At 35.1% G+C, this 27099-nt stretch overlaps 1 protein-coding gene across 1 annotated transcript in view; it reads left to right on the top strand.

Moving 5' to 3' along the window:
• Window positions 1-27099, top strand: part of mora (cysteine and histidine rich domain containing protein) — a 316465-nt gene that overhangs the window by 94964 nt on the left and 194402 nt on the right. The gene's annotated exons all lie outside the window — the stretch shown is intronic.

A 27099-nucleotide genomic window follows, 5' to 3' on the forward strand; every position in this document is an offset into this window, starting at 1 on the left:
AGAGCACCCCTTAACAAATCTATGTTGATTCTCACAGATAACATTACCCTCATCTGCCCAACACTATATATGGTCCCTCACTAATTTCTCATCAGCACACAGTTTATTTTAGTTTGTGAATTAATTTTTAATTTTGTATATACAGTCATCCCTCGACTTACATCCGGGTTTCATTCCATCTGGCAGGATGTAAGTCGATACATTAAATCAACAGAGTTATAGGGGTTTAGGGACTTAACTGTAATAAGTATAGTGTCATTTCAATTTTTAAACCTTATTATAAAACTGTACTGTGCGTTACTGCCACTATAAAACAGGAGAATAATCACCCAAATCTTCCTCCTTAATCACATCTTCATTACCTTCCCTGTGTGAACGATCAGCTGTGGCTCTTCTTGTGTAACCTTTTTTTTTTTTTTTTTGATGAAAATGTTCAATGGGCTTTGTTTATTCCTCTTCTTTTCATCATAAATTTGTTCATAGCAAGTAAATGCATCATGTGCTTTCGTTTCTATTATTAAGTAGCGTTCAACATTGGGGTCTATGTCTTCAGCCATTTTGAGAACATTGCTAACTGCAAAGAACATTTCTGCAGGACCCTTCAATGTAAATTGTTTAACTTCCCTCTTCCTTTTATCGCTTTTCCTCTTCTGCAACAGTTGTTCCTCGAGTTTGACCAATTCTTTTCAACTCTTCAGGTGTACTTTCTATGAGTTGAATTATGTCATCATCATTCACTTTGAAATTCAGATTGTTTGCTAAGCCCACTATTACAAACTTCCAAAATCATGCACAAACCATTTTGATGTCTCTTTTTTTCCATATGCCACTCATACATTGAGAGGTCATTTTGTCCCAAGCCACAGCAATATCTTTAATAGCATGAAAAATATTGAATGTTTTCCAGAATTGCATGAGAGTCTGGTCATTTCCTTCAGTAGCAGAAATGGCTTGTGAAAAAGTTATCTGTAGATAATAAGCCTTAAATACTGCAAGAACTCCCTGATCCATCGGTTGGATCAATGAAGTAGTGTTTGGAGGGAAAAACATGACCTCGAACTTGGCGAAGATCACTGCTATAAGACGTAGGATGACCTGGAGCATTTATTTTAAATTTACATTTTCTTTCACACAGTAGCTTTTTATTTCACTTGCATAACAGTTGATTAAGGCATCCTCAAACAATTTTTGAGTCATCCACAACTTTTTATTACTCCGATAATGAACTATGAGTATGCTTCCTAATTTTTTGAAGATTCGTGGATTATCACTGTGCCATATCACAAATGGTTTCAGTTTATATCCAGCCACATTACCCATAGCAGAATCATAATACGGGCATTAAAAACTTTGAAACTAGGTATAGATTATAGTTTTTTGTGGATGAATGTCTGCTGGCATTTTTTTTCAAAACAAGGACATCTCATCCATATTAAATATTTGCTTTGGCAAATAATTTTCCTACGTAATAATTTTTGCTCCGTAATAACATCTTGGCAGCCCTCTCAGCACTTACAGATTCCCATACATTTTCATTATGCAGTGCAAAATGCTGAATTTTGAATTTCATGAACCAACTGGAAGAAGCGTTGAATTTGTAGTCGTAATTGGATCCTGCTTTCTCTTTCAACATATTGAAGAGACTTAGTGCGTTAGCGGTTATTATGGTCCTAGTGTCCTAGGATATGCACTTTTGGTTCAGCTCCTCTATCCATGACGCAAGTAGCTTTTCCAAATCACAGAGAGGACCTTGTCGTTGCTTCGTCACTATCGTCGATTTAATGGAAGCAGATCCTTTCACAGCCTCTAAGATTTTATCCTTATTTTTCAAAATGGTCGTCGCTGTAGAATGAGACCATTCAAAGTCATGTGCGATCATATTGAGGGCTTACCAGCTTCATGTTGCTTTATAATTTGCAATTTCGTTTTGAGATCAATTGCCTCTTTTTCTGTGTTTTTTCACTAGGTTTTTTTGATTGTGCATGTAAGGGGCCATGCTGCACGAAACATCTTGAAATATTTGACGATAAATACACGAATGACCCATTTCTCAAACAAAAAATCAAACCTTACGCTCGCTTGAGTCTTGTTCGAAAGTATAGCCGAAAAGTTATTTATTATCTTATGGGATCACAGACGTAAGTCGAGGGATGACTGTATTTTATTTAGTAATATTTTTATTTTATTTTTATTTAAATTTTTATCACCAGAGGTCAGGCTAGGGTATAGTGACCAGATTATCCAAGGACCGATGCTGGACACATTCCACTGGTTGCATAACTTTTGTTTCCTGTTTTGCAGGTTTGCCTTACCTCCAAGGACCAATGCTGGATACGTTCCACTGGTTGCATAACTTTTGTTTCCTGCTTTGCAGGTTTGCCTTCTCTCCAGGTGTATATTCTAAAATTGCTGTATTTCTTCTTATTCCAACAGAAACATAATCATTCTCATTCCTTTTCAATAAAATATTCTGCTTTTATTCTTGTTATTATTACTACCGTATTTGCCGGCGTATAAGATGCACCAGTGTATAGAACGCACCCCCTTTTTTGTACACATTTTTTAGGAAAAAAACTTTATCACTGAATATTACAATGAATTTTCAGTATTTCAAATATAAAGTAATAAGTAGGTCTACTTTCAACATATACCTAATCTAACTAGGAAAGAGTACCCACCTTTTAATTGTCAAAACCCAGAAATTCATCTCCAGAGCTAAATGAAGAGTCACTTGAAACCTCTTCTAAATCAGAATCTGAGAATCCATACAACAAATTGTCATTTGTACCATCCAGTGCATTACTATTTCCACACTTCCTAAATGATTTAACCACTGTCAATTTTCACAGCATCCCATGAATCTTTGACTCACTCACAAACTTGTGAAATGCTAGACCTCTTCCTGATGGCATAACCTCAAAATCTGAAAACTGCATCCAGCTGTTCCACTTCTCCTTCATAAATCCCTTAAATCAGCGCTTCCCAAACTGTGGGCCATGGCCCCCCTTGGGGACCATAGGTTTTGTTGAGGGGTGGGCCCCGTGAAATAATGAAAACAAATTTAAAATGTTTTAAGACTAAGTAGATTTTTTTTATTTTAAAAGAAACATATTTAACTTTTATTATTTATTTTTTGTTATTTTTTTATATTTTAATGAAAAAATTCACACATTGGTGTTGGCTCACAAACTTTGCTTCCTGCGTATTGCTTATTCATATGTTTCATTTCAAAGCAGTGGTTAATTGTATTTACTTACTTCGAATGCTCTTCAGGGAAGCTCCAAATCTTCTTGTCCCTTTCATCATGCGTTCGTAATCAGGGACTGTTGATATTGACTTTATATACATATCAAAACTCGTTTTATATTATCACTGTCATCCAAGTTAGTTTTCTGTTACCAATAAAAGTTTCGCATATACTTCCCACATGAAAGAAAGCTTAAACAAGTTCATGTGGGGGAGATAGTAACTCGCTTGCAGTGGTAAACAACACGCCCTCCCTAACAGCCACTATACTGCAGAGGCAATAAAAACAAGTACTTTTATTATGCCAGTGAATAAGGTATGAGGAGTCTGTGTAATATATTTCTCAACAAATAGTGCAATTAGAGACAACTGGGATAAAAACACTAATTAATGAATCACATGTCCCCTCATACAGAAACTATGCTGTATAGACTGAAACAAAACCATATGTTGCATGGGCAAACACAGTATCAAACTAAAAACTATTGTTATTAATTAGATGTGTGTGATTCGATTTCCCAAGGCAGCAATAAAATTCAACCGAACATGTTAAAATTCGTAAAAGTGTTAAAACTAAGTAATATATATATATATATAATGAATGTTATGGAGTTTCACATATGGAATTCGGTTGAAGAGAGTTAGCATTTCAACTCAATTCTTTCGGTTGCGCGATCTTTTATTAATACCGCACCAATCATATGTACGTTTTAATAACCTGCCTTTGCTGTCTGTTTCGCGTTAGGCTTAATTACCGTAAAGGGAGAAAAGTCACAAAAGAGAAAAATGTTCCTGGTCTGGGGATTCCCTTATTCAGGTAATATTCACTAATTTCATGTTATCAGTCTGTGGTGTGCCAGTATCGGTAAGTGGTGATATTATTTGATCTGTTCTACATTAAAAAATTTAACCCTGAGATGGATAAGTGGCTGATATTAAAAAAAAAAAAAAAAAAAAAAAAAAAAAAAAAAAAAAAAAAATCCTGCGAACAATCAGAAGAAGCAGAAACAGGCTCAAAAAAAAAAGAACAGTATTTCATATTTTACCAGAACAGCCTGCATCGTCTTCAGAACCAAACGGTAAGAGGCAAAAAATGTAATATATGCATTTGATTTTTGCAATATTCGCTGTGTATGTTTTGTATTGAATATAAATACAATAAATATTATAATAATATATCTCTCTATTACGATTTTTTTTCGAGGGGGGGGGGGCATGAAATATTTTAATTTTTGCAAAAGGGACCCTGACATCCAGAAGTTTGGGAAGCACTGCCTTAAATGGTTTATTAATTAATACAGATATCTAAAGGTTGAAGCTGACTAGTTAGACCTCCTGGAATTACAGGAGTAATTCCAGGAGGTCTAACTAGTTTGTTTTGTAATTTGTAATTTGTAATTCCTTACTAAGCTCTTTCAATGCATGTGGTGCTAATACATTCTTGATGATAGCTTCTGCTTTTGTCTTTGCACATGTGAATTTGCGGATCAGTTTGGATGTACAGTCCATGGATCTAAAACTTTGATTGTGATATATGGTATGGAAAGAAAACACAGTCTCTGCAATCGCTAATTCTCTTTCTTTCATCCTGAAATCAGGTTGATGGAGAAAATTGGTCATCTTTACAGATGAAGAAGCTGCCTGTAGAACTTTCTTATGCTTATCAGAAGCTAAATGCCTTGTGATATCGCACTTTCCTCCAGAGGTCACAGAAAATTTTCCCAAACAGATTGTACATGAAACATATCCCTCCTGTTCATACTCCTTAATAAATGGATACTTTTTTTTTTCAAGTTATCTGTCAGTTTTCAATCCCTTCATTTTCTTTTTACTGACATGGTTTGAACCTGATTATTAAAAAATAATTAAATATTTTAAAATAATTATAAACTTTCCAATTTTTAAACATAAAAAAAGATATAGCAAAGTATCACTGTCTGTCCTATGTAGCAAATCCTGCAAGAGCAATGGATTTTGTAGACTCCTGGATTTTTTTTTAAGAGGATGATGAGGTGGTTTTGGTGGATGTAGGAATCTTGAGATTTTCCTTCCTTCCTATGGAAAAAATCTCAAGATGCCTACATCCACCAAAACCACCTCATCATCCGCTTAAAAAACCAGGAGTTCACAAAATCCATTGTTCTTGCAGGATTTGCTACATAGGACAGGCAGGAAGATCTGGAGAAATACGCATGGCTGAACACCAAAGAGACGAACAATACAAAAGAGAACAAAAAACAGGTCTTGCTTACCATACCACTTCCACTGGACACGATGTACTCTGGCAAAAAACGACGATGTCATACATAGAAAACAACTGCCACATAAGAAAATTTAAAGACGCTGCTAATATGCTGAAAAACCCAACCCAATGCAATAAAAATCAATGTTTAATTTTCCATCAAGTGTGGTCAGCTCTAATAAAAAATCTACCTCAATCTGAGCTCGGACTGTATGAACGAGAACAAGAACACGTCCAGTATTGTTCAACGTTAATAATGTTTTATATCTGTGTTCTGTTATTTGAGTTTATGAATAGCCAGATGGTTATGATTTGTATTTATTAATTTCTCTTGTTTAAACCTTAAGTTATACTATTTACCCCTGAAGATGTAAATCCTACGATTTACGAAACTTGTCTGGAACTATTATTTCAGTAATTGTATAACTGAATAATAAAAAATTTGATGTAATCACCGAAATACGTCATTTGAACCAATTAGTCACAGAAGTCTATGCCTGCAATTAGTAAAAAGATCAATAAATCATTTCTTCTTCTGGTATTGTTTATACCATGCCTATTTTGACTTGAAGTACTTATAGAACATTAAGCTTTGTAATTTAAAACTTCATAATGGAACATAATGTATTTAATTTATACACTAAGAGTTCAGATACGTGCATAAGTTTTTCCAGTTGTGAGTTACCGACAAGCAGCCACATCTTATCCCTTTTTATCAGATTCCTTGCATTTAGCTGTTCTATATTGGAAACATAGGCCAATCTGCAGAAATCAGCATGGATAAGATTGAGATTACATCATGTTTCTCAAGATGCATGATTGAAAATGGCAAATTTTAAAGAGAATACTGTTCACACCGGATTTATGATTATTCATTGTTATAATGATGCTCTTCTGATTGTATTCTTCCTTGTTTCAACTGCTTGTTTTAACCACAATGATATACTATTTTCACTACAAAATATTTGTTGCTTACTTTTATTAAATTTATTTCGATTTGCTATGTTGACGCCCACGCAGTTGGCCTAGTGGTTATGCACTTCGCAACCATATGCCTGGGGAAGGAGTGTCCTAGGTTCGATTCTCATCGGTGACATTAGGAGCTTAAGGATCTTCCTCGGCCATCGCCAAGTTAGCTGGTCTTGGGCATGTACAGCAGGGCTTTTCCCCCAGTTTATCATGGGGTTTTTCCTCCCACAAAGCAGGCAAACCTACCCCATGAACACACACCAACAGACATGGGATACTACCGGGAATAAGGAGCAACCAAACCATTCAGCGGGATTATCGGTTACCGAAACTTACATAGTAAAATGTGTAGGTCTGTGCAAAAGCGTAACATATGAATGATGACTGTGTTAACAAACCTCTGTAATCTGGAACCAAAATAAGTCACTTCATATGTGATTGACTGTTTACAGAAACTCCTAAAGCACTTTGCCATTGATCTAGCCTTAAATGCTATGACTATTTTTTTTTTCTATGCCACTCTCCAGGATTTGGAAATTTGCTGCAATAAATTGAGAAACAAGATCCTCCCATCCCCTTATGAATCCTGATCAAGTATTATTAATAGTTCATGGACTCTCATAGTGCTTTGTCCTGTTTGCACTGCTTCATTTGTACTCAGGATATTGTAGAAACGTTCTTTGATTACTTTAGAAAAGCTTTCAGTAGTGCTTGAGGCAATCAGGTCTTACTATTCAAATGTTTGAAAACAGGTACTTTTACTGCCTAATAATTTGTAAACTAAATAACCCTGTTTGGCCTACATTGGCTTCAGATTAGCCAGCCTGACAAATCACTGACTGCCCCCCCCCCCCCACACACACACACAACCTAAGCCAAATATAATAATATCCTTAAGAATTAAATTTTGGTTTAATAATTTACATAACATGGTCAGTTTTTGAGATTGTTTCCCTTCACAAATGTCCTACTTCTTAATGATTCTAAAAATCATCCCCCTTCCACCAGCATCTCAAACCTATAATTTCACTATCAGTGTTTAGTTACTTTACTTAGAATGAACATTCACAAAGAAATGCTCCTCTGGCTAGTTCCTACATTTGAATACTTTGAAAAATATATTCTTAGTACAGCCTATGCTAATCAAAATACAGCTGATGTGTTTTCTATTTGGCTGCATGGTCTAACAAGTAGGTACGTTTCTCTTCCACCTCATCAGCTGGAATCTCAGAATCGAATATATTATAGAAAAAGAAAACAGTCTGCTCTTTCTGCCTACTTTTGTTCATACTATATACAGGGTGTTCGGGATAAATTTGACATATTTATAATTAATTATATTTTTCTGTAAGTTACATGTATTAACACACACTTCTCTTCATTTAAAAGTTTGGACCCTTCTTCATTCATATACAAGATGTCAGAAAGGATGGATAGCTGGAACCCACCTGAATCATGGAAGAGAATAACTTGTATCATGATGATTCGTGCCCGCCATCAAAATAAGGATATTACGACTGCTGCCCAATGCTCCCTGAATACAGTAAAAACAATCAGGCATGAACTAGAGACTTGCAATGGTGACTACGAGGATGTAGCAAGAAGAAAGATCCCTAGCAGACGATCTGATTGCGTTCGTACAGCAGAATTCCTCGCAAATCTGCAGGAACAGGTGTTGAAGAACCCTGGCATTGGAATTCGGGCTTTGTTCGTGGAGTTGCTAACTGTAGTCAAGCCCTGGATAACAAGGGTAGCCAATGGTAGGCCGTATGTATGGCAGCAGGATTCGGCCCCTTGCCACACCTCTGGGAAAAGTCAAAAATGGTTGTCTGAAAATTTCTACGACTTCACCAGTCCAAATGTTTGGCCTCCAAACTCCCCAGACCTTAACCCCATGGATTATTTTGTATGGGGCGCAGTTGAAAAAGACACCAATCGCACTTCCAGTAATACAAAAGCCCAGTTAATGGATAAAATTAAAACAGTTTTTGCGGCCCTTCCCAGGGAGACTGTAGCATCAGCTTGTTCGAGGTTCCGAAGCAGAATTGAAGCTGTGATCGATGCTAATGGTGGTTATTTTGAGTAAATCTTGTTGATAGTATTGTAATTAACTCTGCCTTTAATTTTTTTTGTCAATTCATTAAATTTAATAGATACAAAGAAGATTTTCTTTTTCCTTACGAAACTGTCAAATTTATCCCGAACACCCTGTAGATACTTACACAGGCAGACACGTTATATTATAAATTATAAGAAATTATATTCTTGTTTTAATCTTTTATCTAGGTGTGCACAAACCAAGCTTTGACATGAAGTATCTTTACAAGTAGAGTACCTGTATGTTGTGTTATTGACTGCACATCAATTACCTCAGTATCCCATAATGCTAAGCACTTTCTTTCAGATACATATATTGTTATTGATTATGGGAAGTGTCACTATCCAGACTAGTTTCAACCTTTATTATCTTATCAGTGGAAGCCAGCTCTAGAAAGATACCCAAGATAAATCAGTGGGAAGAAGTTATATACATTCATTTCCATAAATTAAAGAACGAGAAAAATCACAATAACCCAAAAATATGAATTTTTATGCATTTCGTGAAAAGCAATACGATATAAGTTGCAAAAGAAACGCCCCCAAAAGTTGTAAATAAATGTAAGTTTAATCCTGTTTGTCATCGAAGCTTTTTCATCGATGCATGAAGACTGGTCTAAAACAGTTTTTGAGATTATCAAAGTGCCTCACTAAGAAATGTGTTCACCCCTCATTGCAGTTCAGTGCTCACAACGATGTTTCATACCATTTATAATGGTGTCATTGCTTTTGCAAAGCTCTCGTTAAGTCTCTCAAGCATTAACAAGTCCACCCAGAGCATCCTAGAAATGTTCAATAGGATTAAAGTCAAGAGACCTGTCTTGCCAGTCCATATGTAATGTAGTCTCTTCTTAAAGATATTGAGCTTTGTTCAATTAGGATGGGCATTATCCTCTTGTAGGATAAATGTCTATCCTGTTGCACCTGCATCCGGACTCCATTCCTATAAATAGTGGCATTCAAGCTTCCACTAGGAAGAACATATGGGTTGGGCATCCACACAGTGAGATGCCTCAACAACCTGTCACACTACCTCCACATATACGTGGGTGGTCTGAAAAGTTCTATAATTTCAAAATTATTTTTATTTTTCAACATAATTTCCTCTAAGACTAATACATTTATTCCATCGATGCTCCAGCACCATTATCCCGTCCCTGTAGTGCTTCTCAGTAAGATCTGCAAAATACCCCTCTAGCTGCAATCACCTCTTGATTCAAAGAAATACGCTGACCAGTGAGGATGGATGTTCCAACAATTCATAGTGTAGATCCCTTAATTTTCCCACTGCCAAAACACCTTTGTGGGCAGGTGCATTGTCCTGATGAAAGTTGAATTTTTTTCTTCTGCTAACCGGGTCTTTTCTCACAAATTTTTTTGCCTAATCTGGTTAAAAGATCGGAATAATATTCCCTGGTTATTGTTTTACCCTTTTCAAGATAATAAACAAAATGCCTTTAGCATCCCAAAACACCGATGCCATGACCTTGTCTTTGGCACTGAACATCCGGCTTCTGTCCACTGTTTTGATTGCTGTTTGGATTCTGCTGTGTACTGGTGAATCCAAGTCTCATCCACAGTAATAAATCGATGCACAAAATCAGTTTTATTCTTGTTAAAATGCTTCGAGCATTGTTCAGAGATTTTCATGTGTGTTTTTGATCAGCACAGCACTCATCCTGTTCAAAGCTTTTTCATTTGCAATTCTTCATACAAAATATATCCTACACATTCTTTTCAAATGCCTATAGTCTCAGCAATTTCACGCACTTCAATTTACAGGTCATCCAATACCATATCGTGCACTGATCAATGATTTCTGGTGGTGTTTCACTTTTTGGACATCCTTCATGTGGATCATCTTCAAAGCCGGTACAGCCACGTTTGAACTCGGCAGCCCATTTCTTAATTGTCGAAGACGAAGGGGAAGAGTGCCCATAAACAACTTCAAATGAATTTGAATTTGAAGTTAAAATGCTTCGAGCATTGTTCAGAGATTTTCATGTGTGTTTTTGATCAGCACAGCACTCATCCTGTTCAAAGCCTTTTCATTTGCAATTCTTCATACAAAATATATCCTACACATTCTTTTCAAATGCCTATAGTCTCAGCAATTTCACGCACTTCGATTTACAGGTCGTCCAATACCATATCGTGCACTGATCAATGATTTCTGGTGGTGTTTCACTTTTTGGACATCCTTCACGTGGATCATCTTCAAAGCTGGTACAGCCACGTTTGAACTCGGTAGCCCATTTCTTAATTGTCGAAGACGAAGGGGAAGAGTGCCCATAAACAACTTCAAATGAATTTCTTTTGGCATTAGACCTTCTTTTACAAAGAATTTTATAACCGCACAATACTCAAGTTTTATCCATTTCAAGGGATACAGACAATACTTTGACTTCCGACAGCTGTATAAAACAAACTACTTGATAGAATGACTTGGAATTTCACATGGATGTTTAAAAAAAAAATCTTCCAATAGTGTTGCCATTTATGGTCGAGGCTGAGAACTTTTCAGACCACCCATATATATGTATACACCCATATATATGTATATATTTTTTTTTCTTCCTTCCCTACTCATCCGTATCTTAGGATAGGTTGAGTCCCCTGATGAGGGCTTATGACGAATTAATGCAGCTGGCTCGTCACTCCTCTGCTGCATCCCATAAGGGCAAGTAATTTATGGCTGTAATCCGTATGTGTTGAAGGTGCCAGTTTGCATGTTCTGAGGGGCGAAAAATTTGAGTTTCTGATTAAAAAATCCTCTACCTCTGCATGAGACCAGCTAACTCACCGTTAGTCAAAAGAGACTAGATACATAACATCAAGGACGGGAATCAAGCCCAGGTCTTTCCGACCAAAGAGCTTCGTCTATACCAGGGGTGTTCAACCCATCAATCACGGAGCGATTTTTGGTCGATCTCTTGTGTATTCCTCCTTACTTACAAATTTAATTAAAACTGAAAACATAATATTTTATTTATCATTATTTTGTATTATTTTTAATTCACTTTAAGTGTTTTGCAGTTGTTTATTTATTTTTCGTTAAAATTGTCAAATCTGTAATTTTCTTATAAGTCCGGGTAAATGAATTAATTTGGATCAGTGGAGGTCAAACAGCGAGCTGAGTGAATACAATTATAAGCAAAGTGTAAAAACTCGATTGTAGCTTAAATATTAAATATTCCAAAGCACATTACATCGATTTTTTACTTAGGTTAAGCCCCATGTGAATATTGTAAAAAAATAAACTTTGTTCGTTTCGGTATAGTTTGTATTAGATGTTTTTGTAAATAACTCTTTTGAAGCTAACTGTATATACTGCTTTAATAAGAATATGTTAGAGTGTTAAAAACAAAGGCAATGTTTTTGTCACCGAAGCTGTACATGTCATTAGAAAGATTGTTATTGAAACTATGTATGTATGAGAAAGGCTTGCAGGCTCTAAGTGTAAACATCTCCGAAGTCAGTCAGAAAGAGTTCAGACAACTTTCCGATGGCCAGCAACTTACAATCAAAAGAAAGCGGAGGAGAACAAAAGACATGCCGAACTTGAAACTTAAGATGAAAGACTCATACCGATTCTTTGGGGGTTGCCAAACTTCATGCGAGGTCTCAGAGGAGGCCTAATAGAAAGGCACTGAAGCAAGCAGAAGGGATCCCAGTTCCAGAATTGCTGTCAGAGAGGAGGCTGCTTGGTCCAGAGTCGCCATCAGAGAGACTGCCCGGATTCACGTTGCTTGAGAGAGGAGTTTCCCCGCTTCCAGAAAGGAGCTTCTCGGTTTGAGACGTCGCTAGAGAGAGACTACTTCCAGGCCGCAGACAAGGTTTCAAATTGCCGAAATGAAGAGTTCAATTGCCGGAGAAAAGTTTCCAGGCCAGGTTAATGTCAGACATTCACCAGTGTGTTGTGTTTTCATTACAATTTGATGAATCAAACGACTTCACTGATATTGCTCAGTTAATGGTATTTCAAGATTATTGAAGTAAAGAAGAACTTTTGAAAATTATACCATTATTGGGAAGGACTAGGGGAGAAGACATTTTTTCGGCATTTGATGAATTTGTGAAACAACACAAACTTCCGCATTTTAAACTTGCGTCTATTACTACTGATGGTGCTCCTGTAATGATAGGTAATAAATCAGGCTTCATTTCCTTATGTAAAAACGATGACAAATATCCAGATTTTTTAACATACCACTGTATTATTCACCAACAAGTACTGTGTAGTAAAAGATTAAACACAAAAGATGTTTTGGCTATTACATTTAAAATTATAAATTCTGTTCGAGGAAAAGCCTTGCAACGGTGGTTATTTAAATTACAGGCAGATGATGATAGGAAACTTTTGTTGTACAATAATGTTCGCTGGCTCAGCAGAAGTCAATTTTTATAAAGATTTCTTGTATTAATTTAGGATATAAAATTTTTTCTTGATGAAAAAGGGGATATTTATCCATAATTGAGTGATAAAAGATGGTTGTTACACTTATCATTTTTAGTAGATTTCTGTACGAAATTAAGCAATTTAAATATAAATGTAATTTGAACAAAATCAAGAAATGCTTTGTATGATTTATAAGAATTTATTCGTGAAATAGAATTAGTTGAGGAAGAAATAAATTCAAGATTTAAAGATTTTAATAAAACTGAAATGATTGTATCTTTTATCAATAATCCATTTCAAGAAAACTTGAACATCACAGAAATTTCAAATAAAATTAGTGGGCTGTTTGATATAAACCAAGCTGAAGTAGAACTTGAGATAATAAACATCCAGAATAGTTTACATTTAAAATCAATAAACACTGATGTCATTTGGAAGTATGCACATGAAAAATTCCCAATATTAACTGATATTGTGCGAAAAATTCTGTCGTGTTTCAGATTGACATACTTGTCAGAATCTGCTTTTTCAAATATGACAGTCATAAAAAATCAATTAAGAAACCAAATTACAAATGATCATTTGGATGATTGTCTGCGATTGGCCACTTGTTCATATCAACTTGACTATGAAATTATTGCGAGGTCCAAACAATGCCTTATTTCACATTAACTTTTTTTTTTAATCAACCAGCATTTCCTGTAACTTGTGAGTGTTTGTAATCAATCTGTTGTTTTTTCTAACTTTGGTTTTCCAAAATAGAGAAATAAATATTTTATTCCAATATATATTTTTTTTTTTTTTTTGTTGTATTAAAATAATTAAAAGTGATAAATAAATTTTTAAATACACAAAGTTTTTAGTTGTGTATTTGTGCATAATCAGATATCAGGTTGGGGGAACGTGATCTATATAAGAGAGTAGATTGCCTGATAACTTTTTATAGAAAAGTAGCTCGCGTAGTAAAAAAGGTTGAACACTACTGGTCTGTACCGACTGAGCTACAGAGGCTCATATCTCTCACAGCTATGACGTATCCCTGGTTCTTTCCAGATTTATGAAAACCACTGTACTTCCTATATACAAGTAGAAAAATGGCATATCACAATAATAAATATTCTGGATCAGAGATATTTACATAAATTTTTACCTGTTGGTTATGGAGTAAATTATAAATGACAAATTATATTTTTGTTTTAATGCATGTGCAAAAGGAAGTGTGTTAGATTATGGAAGCATTTGATGTGAACTCAACTGCCTTTGTATATTATGTAAACTAGTTGTGAAGATATTCTGTGTGCAACCTTTGGTTTGCATATGCTTGGACAAAGGATTAACGCAAGAATACAATTCTCATAATTTATAATTATAATAATAATTTATAACCAACATATGTGCCAATAATGTGCTACAGCAAGTTACATACCTGACCTCTTAGACAGTCTTGCTTGTTATCCTCAGTTAAGAGTTTGGCAAAGATAACTTGTACATAGAATGTCATCTGGTGATAAACTGGTCTTAGTCTATAATTTTTTGGAGTTGATTCGTCAATCAAATCCCTCTGTTTTGACAGTTTCTTCTTTGACTAAATAATCGTGCCATTCCTATGTTCATCCCTAACTTACCTTCATTTTCTCACCCATTGTGAATGCACACATCCATGCTTTCATGCACCCACTCAGACAAATCTAGATTTTCCTTACTATTTACATTCATTCTTTTACTGAACAATTTATCTATGCACCTTGACAGTTCACATATAATCCATCCTGCCAGTGCAGATCCTTTTGACCATTAAAATCATACTTTGCATAGTTTTTCTACATGATTTACTCACTGAATCGTTTGCAATTGTAGCTTTTCTCCTAAATTTACTCCTGTCATACTATGCCAACAGACTTACTTTTTCTTTTGTTCATTCATCTCATTCAACTATCCTTTCACATCTTCCTGTTTACCAAGCTGTTTTTTTTCTGGTCATTCATTCTGACTGAAACGTTATGCGAGACACTTAGTGTTGGCAGAAAATTATGTTGGATGTTAAATAGAATGAAAACAGCACAGAGTATGAGTTTAAGATGTCACAGATTGAACTGTTGTTTAATCTGTGACATTTTCAAGGTTTGCATTCTAAATTATAACAAACACACAAGCAATGCAGAGTAAAGGGAAACTTAGTAGACTTAAGTCTAAAGTTCTGTGATGATTTTGCTATTTTTTTTTCTCATCTTTTTAAAATGCTGAAACGTTAACAGATTCTCCTTAGAAAAGTGCCATTACTAATATCAGTCGTAGCATTTTTCTAAGTGCTTAATTCATTACAAAGAAACTTGTTATAAATGTAGCCAAAAAAATAAACAATTTAATCAAATATTATTTACAGTAAATGTATAACAACTCACTAGTAAACATAAGCACAGATCATTAATAAAGTCAGTAATTAATAATTAACTCACTTGTACTTTTCTTCAGTTTAGACCATACAATAAATTAAAGCTGTGTGATGGGCTCTTCTCTAAATTAAACCAAACTCATGAGAAAAACATATGTCAAGAATAACCATATTAATCCATATTAATCCATCAATTTTCAATTTAATTGTTGAATTGTCATTCAACAATTCCTTGAAAAATTCAAGCAATAACACTGTTTTCTGTGGATATGTTGAGCAGAGCAGATACAATGGCTTTTATTAATCCCTGTTCTAGTCATCCATTCCTTTCTCTAACGAGAGAGAGAAAATTGAGCTAAAGCAAACAGACAATCTTTAATATATCAAACACTGCTTTCAGTAGTAGTAGAGATAAATAATAATCATCTGCAGACACACTTAATGCATTCATGTAATATGAAGAATGACAGTTTTTCATTATATAATTGGATGCACAGATATTGTTTATTCTATTCTGGATCATGAAAGATGAGAAATGTCAACATTTCTTTGCCTTAATTAAAACAAAAAAATCCTGTAAGAAGTACTTCGAAAATATCTGCATATCTGTTGCCTTCAATAGACTCATGTCTGTGTACTTAATAAAATGTCTTTTATTCCTTAATTTTACATCAATCGATGTTATTTCATAAATTAATTTTCCACTACCCTCTTCTCTCTTTCTGCATCCAGCTGTTGTTATAGAGGTAAATATCTCCTTAGAACTTATCTGAAACATAATCTTTACCTTTAATATGGGATATGGATATCAGGATTGTGGAATACCAAGTACGAAGACAGATTGAGAATTTGTAGACTGCAGACGCTAGCAGACAAGAGAAAGAGGGGGAGATATGATTGAAACTTACAAACTTCTGAAAGGGTCATACAGGATTTCAATTGTTGAAATATTTCAATTTATGGAGGGTGGGAAAAGGATGAGAGGGCATCATTGGAAGCTGAGAATTGAAGGCCACTAAGAAGGGGGTGAGGATTAGATTTTTCTCTCATAGGGTGGTGCATGATTGGAATCGATTGTCATTGGATGTTGTGAGTACAAGCAGTGTGAATGAATTCAAGAATAAGTATGATAGCTGGTGTGTGTGTGTGTGTAGTATGTGGCCTTCCTCGATGAGTGAGTCTCTGACTCCCTGGAGGTCTCTTAATAATATTTCCTTGTTCTTTCCTTCTAAATCTCCCACACAACCAAGAATTTATTTGTTGAGATTTTTCTCTCATAGGGTGGTACGTGATTGGAATGGATTGTCATTGGATGTTGTGAGCGCAAGCAGTGTGAATGAATTCAAGAATAAGTATGATAGCTGGTGTGTGTGTGTGTAGTATGTGGCCTCCCTCGATGAGTCTCTGACTCCCTGCAGGTCTCTCTTAATAATATTTTCCCGTTCTTTGCTTCTAAATCTCCCACACAACAAAGAATTTATTTTGTTGAAAGTTTTTCACTTGGTTATACTATAAATTAAAGATGCCAAGGAATTATATTCTTGGCTTAATCCTTTATCCAAGTGTAAGGAAACAAAGTTTGAATGTGAATTATCGTCATGACTGGCCTACTTGTATATAGAGGCTAATTAATGACTACACATCCATTGCTTTATTATCCCATAATGAAAAGCACACTCCCTTTTTGATGTATATAATACTATGAGAAGCGCTGCTACCCAGACTTTTGCATAAGTAAAGGATCTTATAACTCATTATACTCCATTAATCTCAGCAATGGTTCTTCCAGACAAAACCTGCAGAAGCTTCAAACAAAAAATTACACAATAACCACAGTAATTAACTTTAGTGAGAGTACAGATATTTCATACTGAAAATAACAGTACATCACTGTGTGGAAACAAGCAAATCAAAGTACTTAAATACAAGATTCATACAAAAGTTGGTTTACCAATTAAAAACGGTCGCCATGAGCTAGAAATTAATATATTAATAAAACTATTTTTGAAGTTGACATAAAGTGAGAATCTCCTAAACTTTTGGAGGAGGGAGAGAGAGAGAATTGTTCCAGTTCAGGTTAGGCCGATGTAAAAGGGCTTCAACTTTCTTTGAAAAGGTGTTCATATTTAAATCTGCTTCTATGGAGAAGACAAGTTTCATCCCACTGGATACTGTGTTTAGTGTGAATAGTATGCTGTGCCAGATTTTTGAAGTTTCACATATTCAATGTAATATTGGTGCTCATTAATTCTTTTTTCTACAGAACAGCCTTCTGCCCAAAGTATGTCAAATTGCATTCACAAGGAATCTGGTAAACACCAGCTAATGATAGAGGTGACACTTTGTCTTTTGTAAATAGCAACAGATGAGAAATTTTGTTGATAGGAAAATATATGGGAATAAGGTGATACTTCAAAGTTTTATCAATCGGTTCAGAGATACCAAAAATATAAGGGATTGGAACCCTACAGTCTGTTAAAGAATCCTGAGGTGTTAGAACATAGGAGTCATTTCTTGTCATCTTTTCATAACACACATTTTTTTGAGAGTTGTGCTGAGCAGACTTTTGATTAATGTGTCTGCCAGTAAAGGTTAGTTTTCGATATAAACACTGGTTGACAAAGTACTGGAGTCTGTATGAATAATAACGATGTCCGAGAATGGTAAGCTACCAACATTTTCCTTTTTCCATGGTGAATTGAATACCTGGATGATGGTTATTGATCTGTTAAAGGAAACTACTAAGCATTACAAACTAAACATAGAAACATTATTGATGTAATGAAATTAAAGAGAGGATTGAGGATAAATGGATGAGAACAAGTTATCTTCCAGATCGTTCAAAAATAGTTTACATAAGGTAGAGAGAGCTACCCATGGCAGTAGTTTCAACCTGTCTATAGATCTTGTTTTTCCAGCTGAACTATCCTGAATTCATAACAAATTCAAAAATCTTCACATCAGGAGGAAATTCATCATATAGTAAACTAATGGTGTCAGATAACAATGTTGTTAAAAAAGAAAGAAAAAGAAACAATGTCCTTGATTTTTTTGAGAAAATGCGTGGAATTCTTGATGAATGATCTGAATTGTCCAATGTGGGTAGTTAATAAATGTAAAAGATACCAAGCAGTTTTATAGGCTAAGTTTTCCCAAGTAAGCAAACAGTTTGCTTACTTGGGAAAAGGATTAAAACCTAGCTTATAAAATTGCTTGGTATCTTTAATATAGTATATACCCAAAGTAAAAAACATTTCTACAAATGTGAAAGAAATTTAATAATTCAGGTGGGAGAGTCAATACAATTCACAATGGTCTTACTGGACAACCTTCTTTATGAATGTATGGGAGACCATGTAAACAAGGAGGCCTTCCAAAATGGGTGTGTAACTTATCCGAAGTATTTTAATCCCAACTAATAGCTTTATCAAGGAGCTTATTTAATTGTTTAATTTGTGTTTTTGTAGGGTTAGTTTTATAACTAATTTCTTGAGATACCTGTACTTTCATTAAAGTTAATTAGTATAGTTATTATGTAATTTGTTGTTTATAGTTATGCCACAGGTATCTTTAAAGATTTGCAGAAGCTTCAGCTCCATTCAGTAGCAGGAGAAAACTCACCACTAAACCATGCATCAACCTCCACAAGCTGCCAGCCAGAACCACTCCTCTCCCAGAGGGTATCCACCGAAAGGCCCCAGTAAAGGCCATGTCAGTAGAAGCCATACCATAGGCAGGTATCTAATGGAATGAGGTGATTGAAATGGCATCAGCAGAACCCACATCTGTGGAAAACCAGTCATTGGAATCTAGACTAAGAAGTGATAGCAAGGTTAAAGTAATGCTGTACTCATATTTCCCATATACAAATAGTGAAAAGGTATCACCTTGCTGTTCATCAGAGATAGATGTTAAGTTTTTTCACTTGGTTGTACTATAAATTGAAGATGAGACAAGAAATTATATTCTAGGTTTAATCCTTTAATTAATCCTTTGTGTAAGCAAACAAAGTTTGCACATTCAGTGTCTTCACGACTGGGCTACTTGTTTATAGAGGCAGACTTCCTAGTAGTTTGCATGTGAAGTTGCTTCATGCGCAAGCTTTGTTAGCTTACACTTGGATAAAGGATTAAACCAAGAATATAATTTCTTGTCATCTTTAATTTGCAGTATAACCAAGATTAAAAAAAAAAAAACTTTCAACATCTTTTTCACTACTTTTATGTGGGAAATATGATTTGCATTATTTCGACCTTGGTATCTCTTCTGGATCTGGTTCTCACTGATGTGGGGTCTGCAGGAGTGGTCTTGATCACTGCATTCCATTGGATGTTTGCTTATGACATAGCTGCTACTGATGTGGCCTTTATCAGGGTTCTCAGTGGAGGTCGATGCTTGGCCTGGTGGTGGGTTTTTGCCTATCACTGGATGGAGATGAAGCTTCTGGCAGAACTACCACTGAGATTAATGGAGTGTACTGAATTATAAGGTTCTTCAGATTACTCATTGAGATTAGTGATCTGAAGGATTTAAAAGAATTTTTTTGGTTTCAGATTTGCTCTATTACAATGTCAACCATGGTAAACCCTAATGTTAGTCACATACAGTCTAAATAATTTACATCAATTTTTGGCCACTTTAATTATCAGTATTTCAAAATACAGTATATATGTTGCAATAAAACATATTTAATAAATAATTAAGATATATGTTCAAATGTTCAAGAAATTGACACTCAACTGGAAAGGGCACAGGGCACCCTCTTTTGGTGCTAGCAGGAAACCCAGGATGTAACTTGTAATGGCAAAAAATTTTTCTTTCCTTTATTTTGGAAAGTTTAACAATCTATACTTACTTAAATTAGGTTGGTTTATAAGGACAGCTGCATATTCTAAAGAAAGCCTTCACATTTGAATCCACTGTAATAAAGCATCGCTTTCTTTCCTAATTGTGTGTGTGTTCATTCGTCTGTCCATCCAAGACATGGTGTACTAGACTTGACTCTCCATAGTCTTGATTACTGATGTTTTTTTTTTGTGGGCATATGTTCTTCCAAGTGATTGTTTGCTAATTTTCTTCCATAGGCTAACTTTCAGAAATGAGGGATCCTTATATACACTAGGAACTGAGAGAGGAATTAGTTGGTGCTTAGAGAAATGTATGATGGGAAAGTTTGTGAATATATCTGCCAGTGTGAGTGTCTTCTGTATACTGTAAACAATACTGTCTGCAGGTTGCTGACAATAATTGTCTAATAGTTTTTGTTAAATAATGGATGACAGATACTTGCTACACATCATGTGGTAGGGAAGTGAGCTTGTGAAACTCAGGGATTTTTAAACTTCCTGTTACAATATATAGTTTTTGAAGAGTAACCTAAACAAGATATAACTAGGCCACTATTAACTAGAATCCAGGACTGGTTGTAAACATGAACACAAGCATGTAAACAAGCATAATCACATTATTTCTGAATTCCTTCATGTAGTTTTTGATGGGATCTAGAAGCAATGTGACCATGCTTGTGTTCATGAAGCAGCACTACCAGTGTTAGCCATAAATTAGTTTAACAGCACCTGTCTTCCTTAACATCAGCCAGTTGTTCATTATGTTATAATGATGAGAGTTCATGGATATGATTTTGTGGGATTTGAATTCACTTCACAACATTAACCACCCAACCAGCCAGGATATATATATATATATATATATATATGTCCAAGTTACCATGGATGCAAAGTGCATATTAAAATTGTAATACCATTGATATTATATTGAAATATGTGATGGATACGAAGTGTAGATGAGTGATCTATTTTATCCATATGGACGGCGACGTGGTTAAATCATTAAAAAGTGAGTTTTCCTTTCATAAATTAGACTTCAGTTTGCAGGAAGCATAAATACTGAAATCCAGAAACATTTTTAATATTCAAGAAAATGATCAAATGTGTTATTGATATTTGTGTTAACTTTTTTGATGTTGAAATGCTAAACCAGGTTCTTTCTTCAAAATTCTATTACTGATTTCAGACCCAGGTTTTATTTAAATATAAAGAAAAAAAATAATGATAGGTGGAGGTACTGGAATGAAATAAATAATTATTTTTCTAGATTTCAACCACAGCACTCAGTTATTGCCAAAGAAAATGTTCCTCTGTTATCTGCGATTCCTTTTACTGTATTATTTTTCATTTCTAAGCTTTTTCCACTGGTCTAAAATATTTTGTCATCTTTATGATATTTACTATATTCTTACCAGACTTTTAACACTTGTTTACCTACTTTTACACACAACTTTCTTTGTATTTCATTAGGGTACCTGCTGACATACTTGCCAGAAAATTTTGGTATGATTTCTTTATTTCTAGGTCTTCCTTTTTAACTTCCAACTGGTTCTGATTTTTTTTTTTTTCTTCAATTTTTTTCAGCACAATTTCACCACATGCCTCTGTTTTTTCAGATTTTCCTAACGAGTTTCAACAGGGTGGTTTTTGTTTTGAAACTTTCATTTTATTCCACTTCACCTCTAAAAGTTGTTCAAATTTTTTTAATGCTTTTCTTGCATGTTATCTTTTCTTCATGATATTCATTTTTAAACTGCTCAAAACTAAATGGTGACCATTACCTATTTCAGATTCCCAGTACTCTTGTATCCTGAACCAAAGTAAAGATATCAACAGTAACATAGTAAGACTTTTCTTATTTGTTGTGTCTTCTCTTCATATGAATTTGATAAATGTCTAAAGACAATCTCTATTTTTGTGGATCTTGATACTGTTTGGTGAGAGGGTTTAATTTTAAAGTTCCTATAAGTTATTCTGTCTCTCAAAGATTTTACATCATATAAGATGCTGTTAAATGATAGCATCATTAATGACTTCAAAAGTAAATTCCATAAGCCATGGAATGGTCTTCCACAAGTATCTGTGCTAGCTCCATCAGTTTGTCTCTATGCCTGTTACATTCTCAGTACTGTTTCATAGAAATTTATTTATGCAATAACATTGCATTTGCAACTCAGAGGACCTCCTTTCAAGCTGCAGAGAAATACACTAACAGAGGACTTATCAGATCTTGACTACTTCATAAAGTGGTACTTCCAACCTAATATGGAGAAAACTGAAGCATTTAAATAACACCCAAACATCAAACAATATTCCTAAAGTCTTCTTTAGAAATAGCATGGTAAAATATAATAGAACCCCAAAGTACCTTGGAGTGACTCTTGCCAGACCCATGACTTTGAAAGATCACTTAACAAAGATTGCTGGCAAGTTAAAAATGCTCAATAACATCTTGCAAAACTAGCAGGTGCAGATATCAGTACATTATGCAGAATTTACAGTAGAATATTGTGCTCCAATATGACTTAACAGCTCTCGCAACTCACTTGCCTGTTCATTTCAACCAAGCCATGAGATCTATCACTAGAACAATAAAATTACTCGCTATAGTAAAATTAGCAATATTATGGAGAAAAGGCTTTAGGCAACCTATGGGGTAAAATTACTGAGAAGGGTGACTTGTACAGGAAGACATTTCCCACAAAACTACTCAGGTTGAAATCTAGACATCCTGCCTTAGTTTACTTTTTTGCTATTCCGGATCTAACTACCTGACTAAATGGGTTTGAATTTCCAACACATCTGTTGTATTCACTTAATCAAAACAGGTGCCTCACAAATGAAAATGAAACATCTCTCATACTGTGATTGTGCAGTTTAGCCCAGACCATTAAACATATTATTTATGACTGCCTCGTGTTCTTTTATGCAGGAACTCATATGAACTCTTTTTGATGTTATATCAGAAATGTTATGGATTCAGAATAAATGTTAACTGTGATGTCTTTTCTACATAATACTTCACCTCTTTATACCTTATGTGTATATCATTTGCTAAATATATGTGAATTTGTGCACATCTTTTATAGTAGGAAGTTTGCTTTCACAAAGTATGTTATAATACTTGACAAGAAATTATATTGTTTTAATCCTTACATAAGTGTAAGCAAGCAAAGTTTGCACATGAGGTATCTTCATAACAAGCAGTCTTGTGTTGTATAGAAGTAAACAGTACAGTCTTGTACTGTTTACTTCACATCAGTTTTCTTATTACTGTGCATTAATGGAATGGTCACTACTTAGACCAGTTTCAACCCTTATTGAGGTCTCATCAGTGGGAGGCAGTCCCAGGAAGATAAAAAAAAAAAAAGGTTGAATCAATGCAGAAGTCATATATTTTCTATATACAAGTAGTAAAATGAAGCATCACCATATTATCAAAATGCTCTAGATCAGAGAAAATTTCAGGGATACTTCATGTGCAAACTTTGTTTTGCTTATGCTTCGTTAAGGATTAAAACAAGAATATAATTTGTCAAGTGTAATTATACTTTATAATCAAGTTACAAAAAAAACTTTCTACAGATTTCTGTGATCCAGAGTATTTTAATATGGAGATACACCATTTTATTAGTTGTATATGGAAAATATGATGGTTTCCACAGATGAGACCCAAGAAGCTAACATTAAATTAAGTTACTGAGTAACATTAAGTTACTGAGGTCTCATCTGTGGTTTCCACAGATGAGACCTCAGTAACAATAAAATCTGGTATCAGTAGTGATCCATTCCATAATGCATCACTACTGATACACATACACTGCTTGGAAATAAGTCACTGAAAACCCTATCGGCAAGGTATGCCGTACCATGTAACGTCACATGTTTGTAGCCATTATAAATTGAAGGAATATGATGCTCCCAAGCAAGTGCGACTGTGTCCAGTTGAAATGGCTGTGAGAAGGGAACTAATGGAGTTTGAAAGAGGTGGTGTTATAGGATGGCATGCTGCAGGCCTGTCTGTTTGGCAAATGATTGACAAATGGAGCCAATCCAGGTCAACACTCGGTGATACCACACTGAGATGGAAGTGCAGGGAATCAACTGCAAGTGCTACCCATAGTGGATGATCAACTACACTCACCGAATGTGACTGTAAGGTTCTCTGAAGGATAATATGTAACACCATTCTTCAGCCAATACGTTGAATGTGGAGTTTCGGGCATCGACTGGAACACAAATCTGCACAAAAACATTCAGAACTGAGGCTCAGCTAACAACTTGGGTTTCTGTGGTAGAACTGCAATATGTAAGCCCTGAACCAACATGCAGTTTTGTGTTCAGTGGTGCAAAGATCATGTACATGGGATGTTTAAGCTCAGAGTGTTGTGTTATGGAGCAATGAATCATGCTATCCTTTCTACCAAACAAATGGACACGTGTGTGGTAGATGCCCTGTGATGTGTGTAACCCCAGCTTACACACATCACAGTATGTGTGTAAGCTGTGTGTGTAACCCCAACTATGAAATTCGGAGGTAGCAGTGTGATGGTATGGTCCTGGTTTGTCCTTGGACCTCTGTTTGTGGTATCACGAACATTGAACTCTGAGAGATATCTGAACATTCTGGACAATGCAATGCTCCCTACTTTGTGGCATTTCTATGGAACTGACCATTGTACCTTTCAGAAAGACAAAGCACCATGTCATAAGGCTGCTGCTGAAACTGCATGGTTTCATCATCATCAAATTCCTGATATTCACCCTCAAGGGGGTGTACAGGATATGATAGTACTACATGAAAAATTACATCATTACTAACTTCCTATCTACAATTTTCTTCCAAATCAGTTGTTACCTGTCAAGACTCCAACATTATCAGATCTTATATCTCTGTCTTCCTCTGGGTCTTTTTACTGCCAACCTGGCAGAGAACACTTCTTTTGCTAATCTTTCATCTCCCATTCTGTTTGTGACCATACCACCTGAGATTAGTTCTACTAACGCATTCCTGGATGCTGACAATGTCAAGTTCTTTCCTAATATCCTCCTTTTTAATCTGATATTGCCGTCGATGCTATCTGTCCATGCCTCTGATCTTTCTCAGAACTCTCATATCTGCGCCCTCTAGTCTTTGGTCAAGTGTGTTACTTCTGACCCAGCTCTCAGATCCATAAGTTAAAATTAGCTTGTATACCATCTTGTATACAGCTAATTTAGTGTTTTAGCTAATTTCTCTTTTATTCCATAAAAGGTTATTCAGTTGACTTCTTACCAAACAGCTTTGTTTGGTAGGAAATTAAATATTTCCATATTTAATTTACCATTTTCACTAAAAATCGTGCCTAAGTAGCCGAAATGTTTTACTTGTTCTTATAGGTTCTTCATTTTAACAATGCAGTTGATATTTTCAATGTTTCTGCCAATTTCATTGTCATAAAATGTTATTATATTGTTATTGCTGACCTTCATACCAAATCTATTACAACAGTTATTTAATTTAGTCAAGAAATCTTGCAGACCTGTACTGAATTTATTTAGGAGTATATCATCCGCATAAAGTAAAGAGATGAGATTACATCTCCAATTTTGATACCAGGTTTAATACCACTTTCCTTCATAATGTGGTCCATATAGATAATGAATAACAGAGGGGACAATGTACATCCTTGTCTGACACCAGATTTAACATAAAACCATCTTCCTATACTTCCTTCAGTCCTGACTTACAACTCGATTAAGGACTAAGTATTGCTTGGTATAATGCCCCATTGACACCATATAATAGTAGCATTCAAATAGCTTCTCTCTTGGCACCTTGTCGTATGCCTTTTCCCAGATCTACAAAACTTAAATACAAATCTTTGTTATATTCGCATGATTTTTCAACAATCTGTCATAAAGTGAAAATCTGATCCTGACTGCCTCTATTTGGCCTGAATCCAGCTTGTTCTTCACCAAGCTTTTCTTCCACAATCCTTCTCAATCGTTTCTCAAGTATACTTGCATATATCTTACCAGGAACACTCAGTAGAGAAATACCCCTGTATTTCTCACATTCAGTTTTATTTCTCTTTTTATATATTGGTACTATGAGAGCTCTACTCCAATCATCTGGAATTCGTCCCTCTGTTCAAACCTTCTGAACTATGCAGTGCAGCCACTGTAAGACTTTTATACCTCCATACTTGAGCATTTCTAGTCGAATATCATCTACCTCTGCTACCTTTTCATATTTTAGGCTTTTGATGGCTTTTTCTATTCCATGCATGGTCAGTGTTTTTTGCCACTGTGCTGTCATCACTGGTTGTTTCATTTAGCAGTTTTTCAAAGTAATTACTCCATACTTCAAGGATATCCTTTTCTCCTGGTTTCATGTCACCTTTGTCATCTCTAATTCCTTTTATAGCATTCTTTCCTCTATTTCTGAGCTTCTTCAACAACCTCCAGAATATGTTGCCACCTTCTTGATATTTATTTTTTATGTTCTTGCCAAAGTCCTCCCATGACTTGTTTAGCTAGTTTTACATAGTGTTTAGCTTTCTTACATTTGTCTCTGTATTCTCTAAGAGCACAAGCTAACTTATTTGCCAGGAACTTTTGATATGCTTTCTTCTTTTCTTTCACTGCCTCTTTAACTTCCTGTGTCCACCATGGAGTTCTGGTTTTTCTATCCTTAGACAACCTTCCCACATGCCTCTCTGGCTGAATCAATCAGTGATTTCTTCAGGGCTTGCCACTGAATCTCCAAGGTTTGGTTCCTGTTCTCAAACTATTTCATTTTTTCTTCAATAATGTTTTGTGTATTTTAGTCTACTGAGAGCTGCAAACTTTTATTCACTTTAAAACTTTGTTACATGTTCTTCGTTTCAGTATGAAATTCAGTTTTATCCTGCTCAAAACTAAA

Source organism: Typopeltis vanoorti, chromosome 8, assembly GCF_054136105.1.
Source record: "Typopeltis vanoorti isolate ZY-2024b chromosome 8, IOZ_Tvanoo_1.0, whole genome shotgun sequence".
NCBI classification, from domain to species: Eukaryota; Metazoa; Arthropoda; class Arachnida; order Uropygi; family Thelyphonidae; genus Typopeltis; species Typopeltis vanoorti.